The sequence below is a fragment of the Motacilla alba genome, chromosome Z (genome assembly GCF_015832195.1).
Source record: "Motacilla alba alba isolate MOTALB_02 chromosome Z, Motacilla_alba_V1.0_pri, whole genome shotgun sequence".
NCBI classification, from domain to species: Eukaryota; Metazoa; Chordata; class Aves; order Passeriformes; family Motacillidae; genus Motacilla; species Motacilla alba.
In genome coordinates this window covers 48,422,169-48,437,229 of record NC_052046.1, presented here as the reverse complement: position 1 = coordinate 48,437,229, position 15,061 = coordinate 48,422,169, and positions in this window count along the sequence as shown.

Below are 15,061 nucleotides of genomic sequence, written 5' to 3'. Positions count from 1 at the left end.
GTGACTTCACAACTTCGCTCCACCTTCTGTTTCATCTTCCTCTTATTGTGTTTCGGAAGTCGGACATGCTGACTGCATTCCATCCAGGAAATAGCTATCACATTTTCACCTAACTTTTCTAACTTGTGCACAGTTGTAACAGCATCTATAACTTTCCACTCTGCTCCATCCTCTGTTTCATCTCCTTCTTTGTATTGTATTGTGTGTATGCTGACTGTAATTTCTATCTGTTAAAATGTGACTCTCCAGATTTCTTTAGTTTAAACCTCAGCCTTTTTTCCCATTTAGTATTCCCTCACCTTTTCTGTAGATTTCTGAAGAGATCTGCCTCTGTTATAACCTTTTATTTAGGATACATCTTCTACATTATCTATACCTACTTTGTGATGGATAAGATACATTTTTGTCTTGGGTATTACTTGCTTCATTCAACTTCAGACTTCCCAAATTTTGTCTGGAATTACAGAGATTTGATGCAAATCTTTGCTGGTAAAATGTTTTGCTGAGATAAAACATTCTACTGTTGAATTACCATGGGATCTTGACACTTTTAGACCTTTACAAGTATAAAGAGGATTCATAAACCAATTTTTGAGATCTGTGTGAGATATGTGGGAAAAAGAGATATGCTTTGTGATCTTTGTGATAAATTCAAACAAATAAAGCAACTTAGTATTTAGTATGTTTGCGTGCATGGTCATTAGGTATAAAAAACACAAACCAAGCCAAAACAAAACTGAAAAACTGAAAAATTATATTTTAAGAACATTGTCAGAAAAAAAAGCATCAATAAATCTACACTTGAAAAGGTAGGGCAAATATGCATGATGTAATTTATTTTTCTATCATACATTTAGGTAACAAAGAAAAATTTTGGTGGCTTCATAGGGGTTTTCCCATATGTTAGAAACAAAAAATCAAAATATTTAAGAAATACACTAGAAATAGCTGGTGTCCAATATAAAGCACTGTTCCAGAATGTAGTAAAAGTCAACTCTTTATTCTAACTAAACATTCAAGAAGTGTCAGTGAGCAACATTACGGGTTGCTGTGCTCATCTCTGTCATATTTACACATGTCATATATTACACATATCTTTAATTAAGGGCAATATATATTTTTTCATCAACAAATCTCGTAGGTAATTTTTAATTACAGAAGCCCAAGACAGACCTTAGACTGGATCCCTTGATGATGGAAATGAGACAAGGCAGTATTAAAAAACATAGTAACTATTGCTGAATTGTAGCTCCCAGCTACTCCCAAAGTCTGATAAAAATATTTATAACCTGGATAAAGAAAAAGATAGCTAATTTGTGTATTGTGTTCTTTAATAAAGAAGCTTCAAACCTCTTCAAACCTTCATTGCTCTACTTATGGCAATGGTAACTCCCTAGAGTCATTATTTTGATCCATAATTCTCTTTTATCTACTCCCTGACCAAATCCAAAATTGTCCTAGGAACAGCACAGAGCTTTCATGGTCATCATGCAGTCAAGTTCTATGACCTTCTGTTAAAAGAGGCATAGCCGTAACTGTACATCTTCCCTGTCTCTTACTCTGATTTGCTCGTGGAGGAAGCAGCAGTTAAAACTTGTAGATATGGTGTTCACAGGGATATAATACTACGGGATATAATACTATATGTCCTTGAGAAGGGACACATCTGATCTGTCTGTATTTACAAATAATAGGTCCTTGCTGGTCTGGAGAGAAGATAGGAGGCCTATAGGCACTAACAAGGACTTCAATTCTAGATGCTAAAGGGATACTCCTTAATGGAGTGTCAGAAGAATGGGAGAATTTTTCACAGAAGACAAGAAATGAGTATCTGAATTATGCATTAACTTAGTCTGTAATTTTCACTGACTTTTAACAGTCTTCCTAAATTGTTTCCACTGATGTAACAAAAAGTAATGAACCTTTTTAAACAATAATTCTTAGAACTAATGCTAGGAATACTGGAAAGATAAAGTGAAAACCATAAATCCTTCGATTTTTATTTCATAATTTTATTTTAACTGATAGTGGGCATTATTCCATTAAGAAATTTTTGGATATAAGCAATCAGTGTGTATTAGGACAAGATAAAGGAACAGTCCTATGAAGGAAGACTGAGGAAGAAATTGGAGAGATAGTTAAACATGTTAACTGCTTTGGAATAGAATTGAAAAAAAGTATATTTCAAAAAATTCCTTAAGATATGAAGTTATTAGTCATAAGTAATTTTTTAAACTTTTGTATAAGGAGAATGCATTTACAATATTTGAGCATGATGTCCGCTTAAGGAACATTTTGTGGAAGGGGGAGCATTTTCTTTTAAAATACTATTAAAAGTATATTTTACATCAAAATATTATAACATTTTATTTTCCTCCTTTAGAATATTGTAAAGTCAAATCCTTCTGTTTATAATCTAAATGTGAATGCAAGTCTGTTTAGAGATAGCATTATGCTTTTATTTGTAACATCATCCTGAAAACTACATCTTCCTACAAAGTTTCTTTAAGTTAAAGAAAATAAAAAACAAAACAATTATGTTTATATATCATTGCAATTCTGAATGTGGGCATTATCTTACATTCTAACTCACAGACTCAGAAATAGCTATTACAGTCTCTATTTTAAGGGATAAACATTGAGGTTTTTGACATCCAAATAATGAAAATTTGAATGGAAATTCAAACATATAGAGAAGCAAAGATCTGTAAGCCTAAGTAGAGGTTTAAGTAACAAATCTTGAGCTTTTGATTTTCCTTTGAAGTAATCAATTCAAAAATCAGCCTCACTGTTAAAATAATATGAACAGAGCCACCCTTCGATTCTTTTTTCTTTTTTTTTCTTTTTTGATTCTTCCCCTCCCCCCCCCCCCCAAGATTAGACTGACTAAAACCCCAGGATGTGAAGAAATGAGAAGAGACAGAATAAACTATGCTGCTGAGCTTTTAACTTTCATTTTTTAAACTATTTTTCATTCCTCTAAGTAAGACATAATGAGGACTTTGCATCCAGCCTAAATTTCTTATGGCAAATACTATGTGGCTAATACTTCTGATGAAATGCAATATAGTAGTTTTTACTGAAGTTTTATGGACTTGGATTGGACATAATGAGACCTTCAGCTAACATAAATTCTTATGAGTCAACACATTTATGAGTGCAAACAAATCTGTGTACTCTAGAACATATGATTCATGAAAGAATATTTGTATCCAAAACAATTTTTCTATAGTGAAGTAATAAAGAACACAAATTTATTTTCGTTATTATAACCATTATATGTCGGGTTTCACCCCCAGACTGGGGTGACCCCGAAAGATGGAAATGTCTCTGCTTCAACCTGTGCCTTCAAAGAAAGACTCAGTAGTCTTCTGTTGTCCGGTCTCAAGGTTGTTTATCGTTGATTATCTAAAAGATTCTTTCCCTGAACTGCTGTGGCCCGTTCAGCAGCTCAGACAAAGGCACACTGCCCTCCCAGGGGGCTGATGCCATCTTTTATATCATATATTACATGTTATATGTTTATATTTTTTTCCCCAATACTTACTATCTATATTGAATAGTGACTTTCTACTCTAAACCAATCTGTGAGTGCCAACATCACCAAAGACATGGAGGCTAGGAAGGAGAAAGAAAGAGGACAGGGCACACCCAAATCCCTCCATCTTAAAACTCCTGACACCCATGTACAAAACTTGGACCCTTGCGTACAAGGCTTAAAACCCCCCTGTACAGCACTCAGAAATCCTTCCTTTCACTTTGTGACTACTTCTACTACAATACCTAAACTTGTGTGGCTTGTAATTCTTCATACAGAGTTGGTAATTTGCTCCATGGGCTAAGATCAAAACCCCACGTGTCTCTGGCTGCATGCCAGGGTCTCGGAGCCAGTGGCTCTGGCCATCGAGGGCACCCAGAGAGGTGTCCAGGGTTCCCACAATTATATATATTTAGGTTTTCAAATGTTGCCGTAGTAGCATCAATAAGTTTATAAATTCCAAGTTAAAATAGTAAATCATGTAAATTCCAAGTTAATAATTAAGAATTAACAAACTATCTGAAACTAATAAGAAGAAATATTGAAGGTGAGAAAAGCATTAAAAATAATGCAATATTTGTTGTCAACATGTTGTTGTGTGTTATGGAATAAAATAAAACTGGCTGTGCCATGATACTGACCAAAAGTTCCGCCTGTACTTGGCAGAGATCTGAAAAGTTTATTTTAGCTCAAAGCCTAAACCAGTAATATTTTATTGAAATCCATTAGCTTCTTCCTTATTACCTTAGGCAATTTACTGATAAATTAAAAGTTGCAAATATGACCAACTGTGTTTTACATGTGTTAATACAGGAGGTCTACCTATGGACATTTTTATAATTAATTTTTCCTTGGGAATCTACTAATTTTTGATAGATCGTCCAAGTAAAACCAGGTTATTCATCACTCAGCACAAAATCTATGTGTATTTAAAAAATTCTAGAATGAATGAGTGCATTTAGCCAGATACTTCTTAGGCAAATGATACCCCATGTGCAGATTGAGGGAGAGGAATTGGAAGAAGGTGATTCTATTTAAATCTACATAACAGTAAGGAAAGTGACTCTACAAGACAGAACACTATCTAAAGGCAGTATACATAAAAGATAGACACTCCATAAGTATAATTATAATACTTTCTAACTTACAGTCCTTCATAAAAAAACCTGCTAGCATACATGTGTTTGAAGTTTTGAATTGTCTGGAACCCAGCAACTGTAAAAATTCCAGCATATGTAAGAAACCAATCTTTTCCAAGTATATAATGAAAAGGTTACAAAACAAGCCATTATTACTATCCCAGATTACAGTTAAATGAGTCAGGAAATGAAAAGATTACTGAAATTATAAGATAAAGGCAAGACTAAATATAATGAATAAAAGTTTGATACGTACTGACTATATTCTCTTTAAATATTCATAACGTAACTGCAGCAAAAAGAAACCAAGTCTGCCGTGTCACCAACCAAAATAACAACACTCAACAAAGAAGAATTGAAAGTTACTTAGAATCTGTGATTGAAACAACATTTAATTTGCTGACTTTTCCACTGAGACTAGTTCTATCTTGTTTGGGTTTTTCCATAGGAGAAAGACCAATCATCTTGATTAAATAGCTCTGACTTGTGCAATATGACATTATTACTATAAATTGACACAGCACATATTTTTTCATGATAATTTGGAAGACCGACACCTTCCATTATCCCAAGTTCCTTTGAATTAAATTCTACTCTCTAAGTGGCCCAGTTAAGGGGATAGAGTTTATCCTTCATTGAAGTCCTATTTCTTATTAGCAAAGAAGAGTCTTACGTAGGGGAAAAAGTTTTTCTAGAACAACATACTAATATACACACTGTTTTACTACTTAATACCATAGTCAGGGTTCACTGGATTGTGAAGGAGCTTTCTTGCATAGTCTGCCTACAGAATAGTCTGAAAGAAAGCGATAGTGATACTGTGCAGGCCAAGAAGTGACAGACTTTTCTCTGGAAAAGGCCTTAGCATGTTTAGTAAACACGACAAAAGAAAAGCTCAGTAATGTGGAGTTCAGAAGTGTACAGTAAAAAAGAAAGCCTATCATCTATCTATCTATCTATCTATCTGTCTATATATATATATATATATATATATATAAATGAATCCAGTAATTTCAAATATCCTTTAAATAATATCTAATTTAGCAAATTATATTAAAAATGAAATCTAAATGATTGTACATTAGGGAAAATTATCTAAGTGTATGCTAATAACAATCAACTGTGCAGGTAGTGTTTTCTAGATAAAAGGAAAATATTTATTGACAGAAAAAAAGTCTGTAATAAGGATTCATGCAATTTCTGTCTTTTTGTCAAACTAAATTGATATCAACTTTTTTTTGTTGAGAATATGCAGGACATGGAGGGCAAACCCTCTTCAATATTGAGCCAAGATAAATACTCTCACTCAGGCTGTGGATTACTCCCATTCAAGCAATGCTTTTTCAAGTGTAGGGGAAACAACACAAACTTGCACAATATGTAGAAGTAATGATTCCTATTTCTTCTGCTTTCTACTTGCACATTTTCCTCTCTGTCTTCCTTTTTCTATGCACAAGAACCATTCACAGAAAGTATTCATTCCCTTTTAGGTCTCCTCTGAAAACTTGTCAGTAAAGCTCCCCTGAAATTTGTATGCGAAGGAACCCAAAATAATAAATAAGTAATAGCAGTGGAAGTCAGACAGCAGTTTGGGGGTTCAGTAATTAAGGTAATGAAGTAATCTGAATCCATAACCATCCATATGATTGTCTAACTCTCTGTACTTAAGCACAAGCCCTCTGAGGAGGGGCTGAGGGAGGTGGGGTTGTTCAGCCGGTAGAAAGGAGCCTCAGGGAAGACCTTATTGCTCTCCACAATTGTCTGGAAGGTGGCATGTAACAGGATGAGGGTCAGTCTCTTTTCACAGGTTGCAAGTGACAGGACAAGAGGAAATGGGCTCAGACTGAGCCAGGGGAGGTTTAGAGTGGATAGTAAGAAAATTGTCTTCACTGAAATAGTGGTCAGGCACTGAAACAAGCTGACCAGGAAAGTGGTTGAGTCACCAGCCCTTGAGGTATTTAAAAAATATGTAGATATGGATCCAATAGCAATAGATTAGTTGTAGAACTTGATGATCTAAGGGTGTTTTTTAACCCAAATAGTTCTATGATTCTATGAACCACATTTATTATCTGATCTTGGCTTTTCAGAAAGTTTTATTGCATATGGACTCTAGGGGCTTCCAAATACCATTGTGATATTCGGAATTGGAGCGGAGAAATAGTTCTTCTTGCAGGCTTCCATCTGAATTAAATATATTCTCTGAACTGTTATTTCTGGTAAAAAAATAATTTAATCTGCTGAGTCACCTTTGATTCTAATATTGAATAAGACTTTCTAATTTTATTCCTATTATTTAATTGCTCTTATTTCAATACTCATTGTGTCTCTCCCAATACAGCCTTTGACCCCGCCTCTTACAGCTAAGAGGGAGAGGGACCCCTTGCAATCTGTGGGGGCTTTTGCTGTTGGCTACTACCCGGATAAAATACTTTATCTTGGTCAGTTTAGACAGCCCCTGTTCAGTAAATTGGTGTCTACTACTTTACTTCTCTTATTTATCTCCTGCAAAACTTGGAGTATGCATAATGTACATGTGTGATAGTGTCATCTGCTGGTTTAACAAGATTAAATTGGAAAGGAAAGGCATACTTTATTACCCAAGCCTCAAGGCCATTCTAATGCTGAGCAATTTTTCTTTCAACAGCCAAGATACTATTACTTATGAAATATTTCTTTCCACAGCCAAGACAATGTAATTTATAAGTGTTATGTGGCACACAGCAGTTCAGTCTGCCTGTAGCTCACAGTTTGTTCACACTTTGGAGGCTTTTTTGCTGTGATGCCAAGAGAAAAACTTTCTATGTTACATTTTGCTTGGATGATTGACCTGAACAATATAAAAGTAGTTTGAGATTCCCTGTGAAACCACTGTATTTACTTGTTGTTGGCTGAACAATACCAAAGTAGTTTGAGATTCACCATGAAATGACTGTATTTAACTGTTGCTAGCTATTCCTTGCTGCATATACAACAAAAGAGGAAATTTGTTCTGCTCCTTTGTATACAGTATATTTCATGAAGTTCAGATCGCTTCCTTGTTGTCTGTGAGCATGTCTCCTCCTACAAAAAGATGTAGATTTCTCTAGCGTTTTTAGCCTATGCTGACTGCTCTGAGCACAGTCACCCATATAGTCTGGAATTTATCTAAAAACACTCAGATTTTTTTTTTCAATTGTCTAATATCTCATCTTACAAAAATCTGTTAAAGAGTGAGTTTAGGATGAAATTTTAGTCAAGACTTGTATTTAATGCTGAAGTCAAATTATTATCATGTTCTGTGTCCAGTTCCATCCCATTCCCTGTGCTCTGTCCAGTCCATAATTCTTGTTTAGAGTATAAATCTGTTTTTCTGATTTGACTTTGATATTTCTTCTTCTTCTTCTTCTATACTTATCTACTCATATGTCATATTTATTTAATGAGATAAACCTAAATTTATTTTCTGCTTTCAATTTTATGACATTAATTGGCAGGTGTTGTTTATAAAAACTGTGAAGAGATTATTTTGAAAGGCCTTGGAAAATGTAATAAGGTTTAAAGTTTTATTGAAGTTCAAAATTAAGTTTTGCCAATGAAATTTCTGCATAAATTATTCATAGAACAGCATAATGCATTAATAATTCAAGTGGCATCTTTAATTAGATGCTAAAAACCCGTTCTGCAGCAGCCTATCATTGCTTTATCGATTTGGAAGCAAATCGAGTTTGAAAAACAAAGAACTTCTTCTCTAAGTCAAATTAGCAGGTAATTATTAAATCACTCATTGCAATTGAACTGCTATCAATATTTTTGTATCCACAAACATACAGTGCATTATGATGTATAGTGCTTATGAAATGCCAATGAAATGGAGTACAAACAATGGGATTTTTTAATGAAAATACAGTGCTATGTAAAAATTGTTATTAGCGTTGGAAAAATGAGCAATGAGTAATAAGCTTTTTGGGGCCTAACAATAGTGAATAATGGAACGTTGCATATTAGTGAAAAAATAGCAAAAACTATCCATTTTCTTTGCATCTTGGGCCTCATGTCAGGTATTAGAACCAATTCCATATCACTATTAAATCTTTCATAGAAAAAGCAGGAATGGAAAAGTGCTTCAAACTTCTTCTGCAAAAACATTTTGCTCATTAATAGTTCAGCCAGTTATGACAGTTAATTGTCTGATTCTTTCCTATTCCCTTCCCTTTTAGTATTGTTTTATCTTTTTAAGATACCAAGTCCCAGATTGTAATAACTTACTACAAAGTTCTACCTAGCATCAAGTCTTCTTCTTCCTGACAAAATTCAAACTCCAGTCTTACCCTACTTTTTCTAGTAGGGTAAGAAAAAAGCACTTTTCCTTTCCTTCAGGCTAGGGTTTTTGCTTGGTTTCATTTGTGTTGGTTGGTTTTGGTTTTAGGAGTGTTTGATTTTTGTTTATTGCTGGTGTTTAATAAAGACTACCATATCACAGATTCTCTTTATCTTAAACTGAAATGATTAAGTTTTCTTTTGTTTTTCCTGAAGTAATTCTACTTTGTAAGTGGAATTACTGTGCTCATGTGCAGTAGAGAATGGTTGTCCACTGGGGCTGCAGTTTAGTCCTTGGCAAAGTGCAAACACTAAAGATGTACCTGGCTTCTTACAATTTTTCTTTTTTTTTTCTATTTTAAGGAATATATATTCTTACCTAGTAACATTTTCTGTCTAGTGTATGCTCCAGATACTGTCTGTTTTATTAGCAGGGAACATATTGCACAGAGTGACACACAGATGTATGACAAATCTTTCCTTATGAATGATCACTCTTATTGTGTGTTTTTTGAAGAAATCATGAAATCACAAAATGAAAGTGTCTTCTATATATTTCTGTATTAATATGTCAGGATGAAAAAAGCTGGCGAATTCCAGAAAACCAGCTTCTCCAGAGAGTAACTGTTAAAATTCTTTCCAGTATTTGAGAGCTACTCTTCAGATAGCTATTGCAGTTGCTATTTCAAGATCTTGTTGAAAGGATGGACACCAGAACAAAACACAAACACCAACCCTAGTCTTTGTTCTCATTCAATTTTTGTTTATGAATCTTGATTTAATAACACATTGGCAAATAGTTCTTTGTTTGATTATAATCTTTCAGCATGGACAACTGCAGTAAAACATTTGTTACTAGCAGAGATTTATTTCATTCCTTCCATACTCCAACCACTGAATCAGAAAATATTTGGTAATAATTTTGCATATCAATTGCATGTTCTTTCTTTTCCTACTGCCAGACTTTCTGCAGAGAAATTGCTAAGAAAAAAAACCACCTAATATTGTTATGAATATCCAGAAAATTGTTAGTACATATTTTCTTAAATTGAAACCACAAAAATTACGCTGTGGAATCTGCACCTCTTTGCCATTTGATATGTTTATTCTGTACATTAAGGAAGTGTGGATTAACATAGGTATGTTTTTTAGAGTCTTCTGAATAGTTTTGTTCTAAGAAAAGGTATGACCCTTTCCTGTATGGCTCTTAGCTGGAAAAAATTCCAAAACTCTACAAAATTTTCAATTAAAATTACACTACAGATGTTTGAATAGCCATTTTATGGGTAGTTTCTCTTATTTCAAAAGCTGTTGAAGTGCTCTCTTCAGTGATACATAGGTAGAGCACATGAACACAGGGTATGCACATAGATGCATGTATTTTATATTAGAAAAAAAAAGAAAATCAGTATCACATTTCCACACTAAGATGGCTTTATTGCTTTCCCATTGGCTGTCTTTGGTCATTGCATGTTAATATAAGTATCTCTAAGTAAACACAAATTGCATCTCTAAGTAAATACAAATCTAAAATTTGGGTTCTTTCTCATAAGTTCAGAAGGCTTAGAAATTTTTAAATGTTTGTGCAAAGACTAGCGACCCAGAAAAGTGGATGATGTATTTAGCAGTAAGATGAGCAATTATATATTTTACACCAGAAATTTTAAGGCGTAAAACTCCTGAATTTTTAAAGACTATATTAAAAAGACTGTGTTATCACACAGCTTGAACTTGAACTTGAAGATTCATCCTTGTTTAAATGTGAGTATATTGGACTCCATGATTTGTGTAAACTGTATCTTCAAAAGGAAACACAAACACATATCCATAAACCCCCCTTAAATTAGCTGTTGTTTAAGATTGTCTGTACTGATTTCAAAATTGTAGATTATTCTCTAGATAATTTTAATAGTTAGATAAGAAGCTGCATGTGTGACAGTTTTTGAAACATTTACACAGGTTCAAAACTGAACTTTTCTTCACAAGGCAAGATATTTGAATGACCTTGCCTTGAAGTTTTATTAATTTCTATGATCAGATTTGCCATCAGAAATATTTCACAGTAATGACACATCATGTATTTATGGCTTCAGGTGTAATTGGTCTTCTGACTTTCAAAAATTATTTGCATCATGCCAACGTGATTCTATTATGCATTTTCTGTATAGAGTATTATGAACAGATGCAAAGTGTTCACAAAGTCAGGATATTGCGTCCATTTTACATAACCCCTTTTAGCATAAATCTCAGAAAAGCTCTTCTAACATTCCAAAAGTTTCTGCCTGGAAGTGTTCTACTACAATGGGAAAGGCTTTTCTTTTTGTAGTCCTCATTTGAGGTTAGCTTTGATGTGCTGTGATTTTACTACAGCCTTAATCTTGGGATAGCTTCCTCTACATCCATACCCCAAATGGTTACTATGTCTCATAATGACTGGCAATTTTGTGCAGAATTTGCAGATGAAAGCAAATATCTTTATTTTGGAAGTAGCTGAAATAGTCTTTCAATTATTGCCCTGAACTTGTGGTGTATAGAGGATCATTATTGTCGTACTACATAGTATAAGAGAGTTAGTGAAGCTGGAAGAAGGAAAATGCAGAATCATTACATATAGAGTGCCTAGAAGGTTGAAGAAACAATAAGATGTGGGACCAGAAAAGCACATGAGAGGAAGATTAGACATAAAAAACATTGAGCCATGGGGTAACTAAAAACAGTAGCAGATGCTAAGGGAGAAAAATGAGGCCTTCCTGCGTATGTGTTAAAATGAGTCAAGTAAACCCAGGTATATCCTTAAGACTTCCTTTTTTTTTTTTTTTTTTTTTTTTGAGATACTGGCAAATGGCTAGCTCTAAGTTAAAGAAGGTTTGCCCTTGAGTAGAAAATTAGGTAGGTGTTCATTCTGTGTACCCTTCTGGGATATAACTGGAATGAGAACCTGTCTGTGGGTATAGACTTGACACAGTTTATGAACTCAGATACTGCTTCTGATTTATTTCCCATTCTTTTCTTGAAATTTAGGTCAGGCTGTTTTGAATGGTTCAAATTATAGATTAATTTATTATGCATATACTAACATGATCACTTTTAAACAAAATATTCTGTATTGTATTACCCTAGCTAGTTAGCCTTTGTACAACAGTATATTTGGTCTCTTGAAAAGAAAGGTTTTGTTACAATGATAAGGTTATTTCTTCTTTCATGCCTTCCATTCTTCTTTTTCCTTCTGTCCAGATCTCTGCTCCTTTCCTGTAAAGACTTCTAGTGCTCCCAACAGGGCTGATTGCAGAAAATTTGAATTTCCTGTGCAGTGAAGCCACAGTGTGCCCTGACTTTGGAAATTCAGGAACAAATCAGCCTATATAACTGCTGATATTTTGAAGGATGAAGATGAAACAGGATGTAAAAATTTGTAAAAATTACTTAACAACTGCTGTTGAATCACTTAGGAATTAAATAATAATATATAATTGACAGGATAGCAGTAAATTACAATATTGTGATGAAGCAGAAGAAGCAACTGACAGAACTCACAGAAGCCTAAGATTTGACAAGAAATGTAGTAACTTAGTAATATTTACCCAAAGTACCCTATGAGGGATTGCATTAGGGAGAAAACAGCAGTGCTTCCAAAAAGGAATAAAAGCTGCAAGTTCATGTTAATAGAGTCAATGTAGAGTCAACAGTACCTGGAAAGCATGGTGAAGGAAAGGGAAATACACCAAGGACTAAACTCCCACCCTAAGGCTCTCACATTTAATTCATCAACAGAGGATAGTCTGAGATCTGAAAAAAAATGTAGAAAACAAAATTGAAATATGTGACTTTGTTGAAATAATAAATAAATATTGAAAAGATTGGATAATAAGGAGGAATAATGAATGCTGAGTTTGAATTTGTCAAAGTTATTTTTTTTTATTATTTTAATGTACATAATAGTTTTTCTGAAAAGTTGGTGCTGGGGCCTTAGTTCTTACACAGTAAATAAAAAATGTCATTTGCCTTGTCTTCATGGTGTTGTAGAGTTCATAATGAAATCATGCTAAAAAAAAGATTTTCTGAGATCCTCTTTAAAAATACACACAAATTATAAAAGGGCATAGGTCTTTGTAGAGATTTAACAGAGGGCCATGTCTCATTTCTACGACTATAACATAGACAGCTACAGTGAAAGTCATTTGTTTTACTTTTGGCTCAGCAGGGGTAGAATGCACCTACAAGATATTCATCAAATTAATTTCTTACGGAAGTTTGGCATGTCTTTCAGCCTGTATAACTTGCATTGCTCCTTCAGTATGGGCAATGAATATTATATGTGGAGACATATGTGTTAATTACAGTCAATTTATGTGATATTGTATATTTTCTGTCATAAATTTAGCATTGTCCCCTGGAAGGCAAAATGACTAGCTATCTGAGAAGGTGTGTTTACCATTCTACTTTTGAGTTTTTTTCTGTGATAATGCTGATTCTGTAATCAGAAAGAGTCCAAGCTTATAGGAGGAGACCACAATGTGGCTTCCATATGTGTTATGTGCTGTCTTCATGAATAAAAACCAATACCAGAAAACATATGGGAAAAAATTACCTCTTCAGAAAAAAATGCATCACTGATGGAATGTCACCTTTATTAGTCTTTAGGCATCCTAATCTATTGACTCTGAAATAAACTTCCTTTCTTTTCATAAATTTATTTAAATATTTATCCTGAAATGTATTGATCATATTTTATTGTTAGTGTAAGCCACATAAATGACAATGATTCTGAAATGTTTTGGCCAGAACAGGTAGAAACGTGTAGCTCTTCCTGAACTGATATTTAAAATAATTATTTCAATAGAAATATGAATATGTTGTTACTTTCATCTGAACAGACAGTTGCTCCTTTATAAAAGAGGGAAAGGAGCCTTGCCTGTAAACCAATCCTATATATCCTTCTTCTGCCCCCATAAGAAGATAAAACAAATAAAATATACTCATGTGATGAATGTTAAAAACATCATATTTATGATCAATAAAAAGGTACAAAAAAATTTAATGCAAGGTTTGAAGAGTATGTGATATCTCCTACAGCATAAGGGCAAACAATTATCAATGAAATAAAAGCAGGTACTTAATGGGTTCTCATTAAGTGAGTACATATTAACCCAAACGCCAATGAATCAGAGTGACTAAAAAAATAGTAGGTGATCATTAAATTTATAGCTTGTATGCTGAGATGTACACAGTGTCTCAAAATTAAAAATAAATCCTTGTATTTTCCAATCTTTCATTTCCAGTATCTGCAATATAATTAAACTTGTGCACCTTGGTACTAATACTCACTATTATTTATATGCTTTGAATTTATGTATTAGGTTTCTAAGTTTTGATACCCCTTACTTTTGAAAGTTCCTGTTCATTATGTTTGGTTTAGTCATTTGGTATAGTTATATTGGGTAACACGTTTCCCCTCATTTCAAGAGCATTAAGAATGTCCTGTAACTCATTTTGAATGCTTCTATTCTTTTACAAGACCCAAGAACAGTAAAGAATATGTTCTTCCTAAAAAACATTGAAATAATGCTGTGTAAGGGCAATTTTTTTTTCACTGCATAAAGTAACACTTCAGAATATTCTATGATATATTAATGGTCTCTTCACACTGTTATGACGCCGGACATCCCTGGGCAAGGGGAAGAAATGCATGGATGAAGGATAGATCAGATCTGCCACAGCTTTCAGCTCTTTTTGGTGACTGTTTATCTTTGAATAGAAAAAAATTGGGCTGAGCACATAGGCGGCTCCCATGTGGTCTGCAATTAGGTAGTCATTGTGGAGCTACTACTTTTCCACTCATGGAACAACTTCTTGTGAAAAAACAGTTTCATTGTTGTTAAATTATGCATGAGATTAGTTTATCCTGAAGATATCAGGGAGGTCTGAATCTCCCTGAACCTACTGGAATTATTGGGGTTTGTGGCTTTTCGCACAATTGCTGGTGTTTCAAGAGAATATCATAACTCCCTCATTGTGGGCTCTCTGTGTGTATGAGGTCATTGAGCAGTCTCAGACTATGATCAACTTATTTTTACAAAAGGATCTT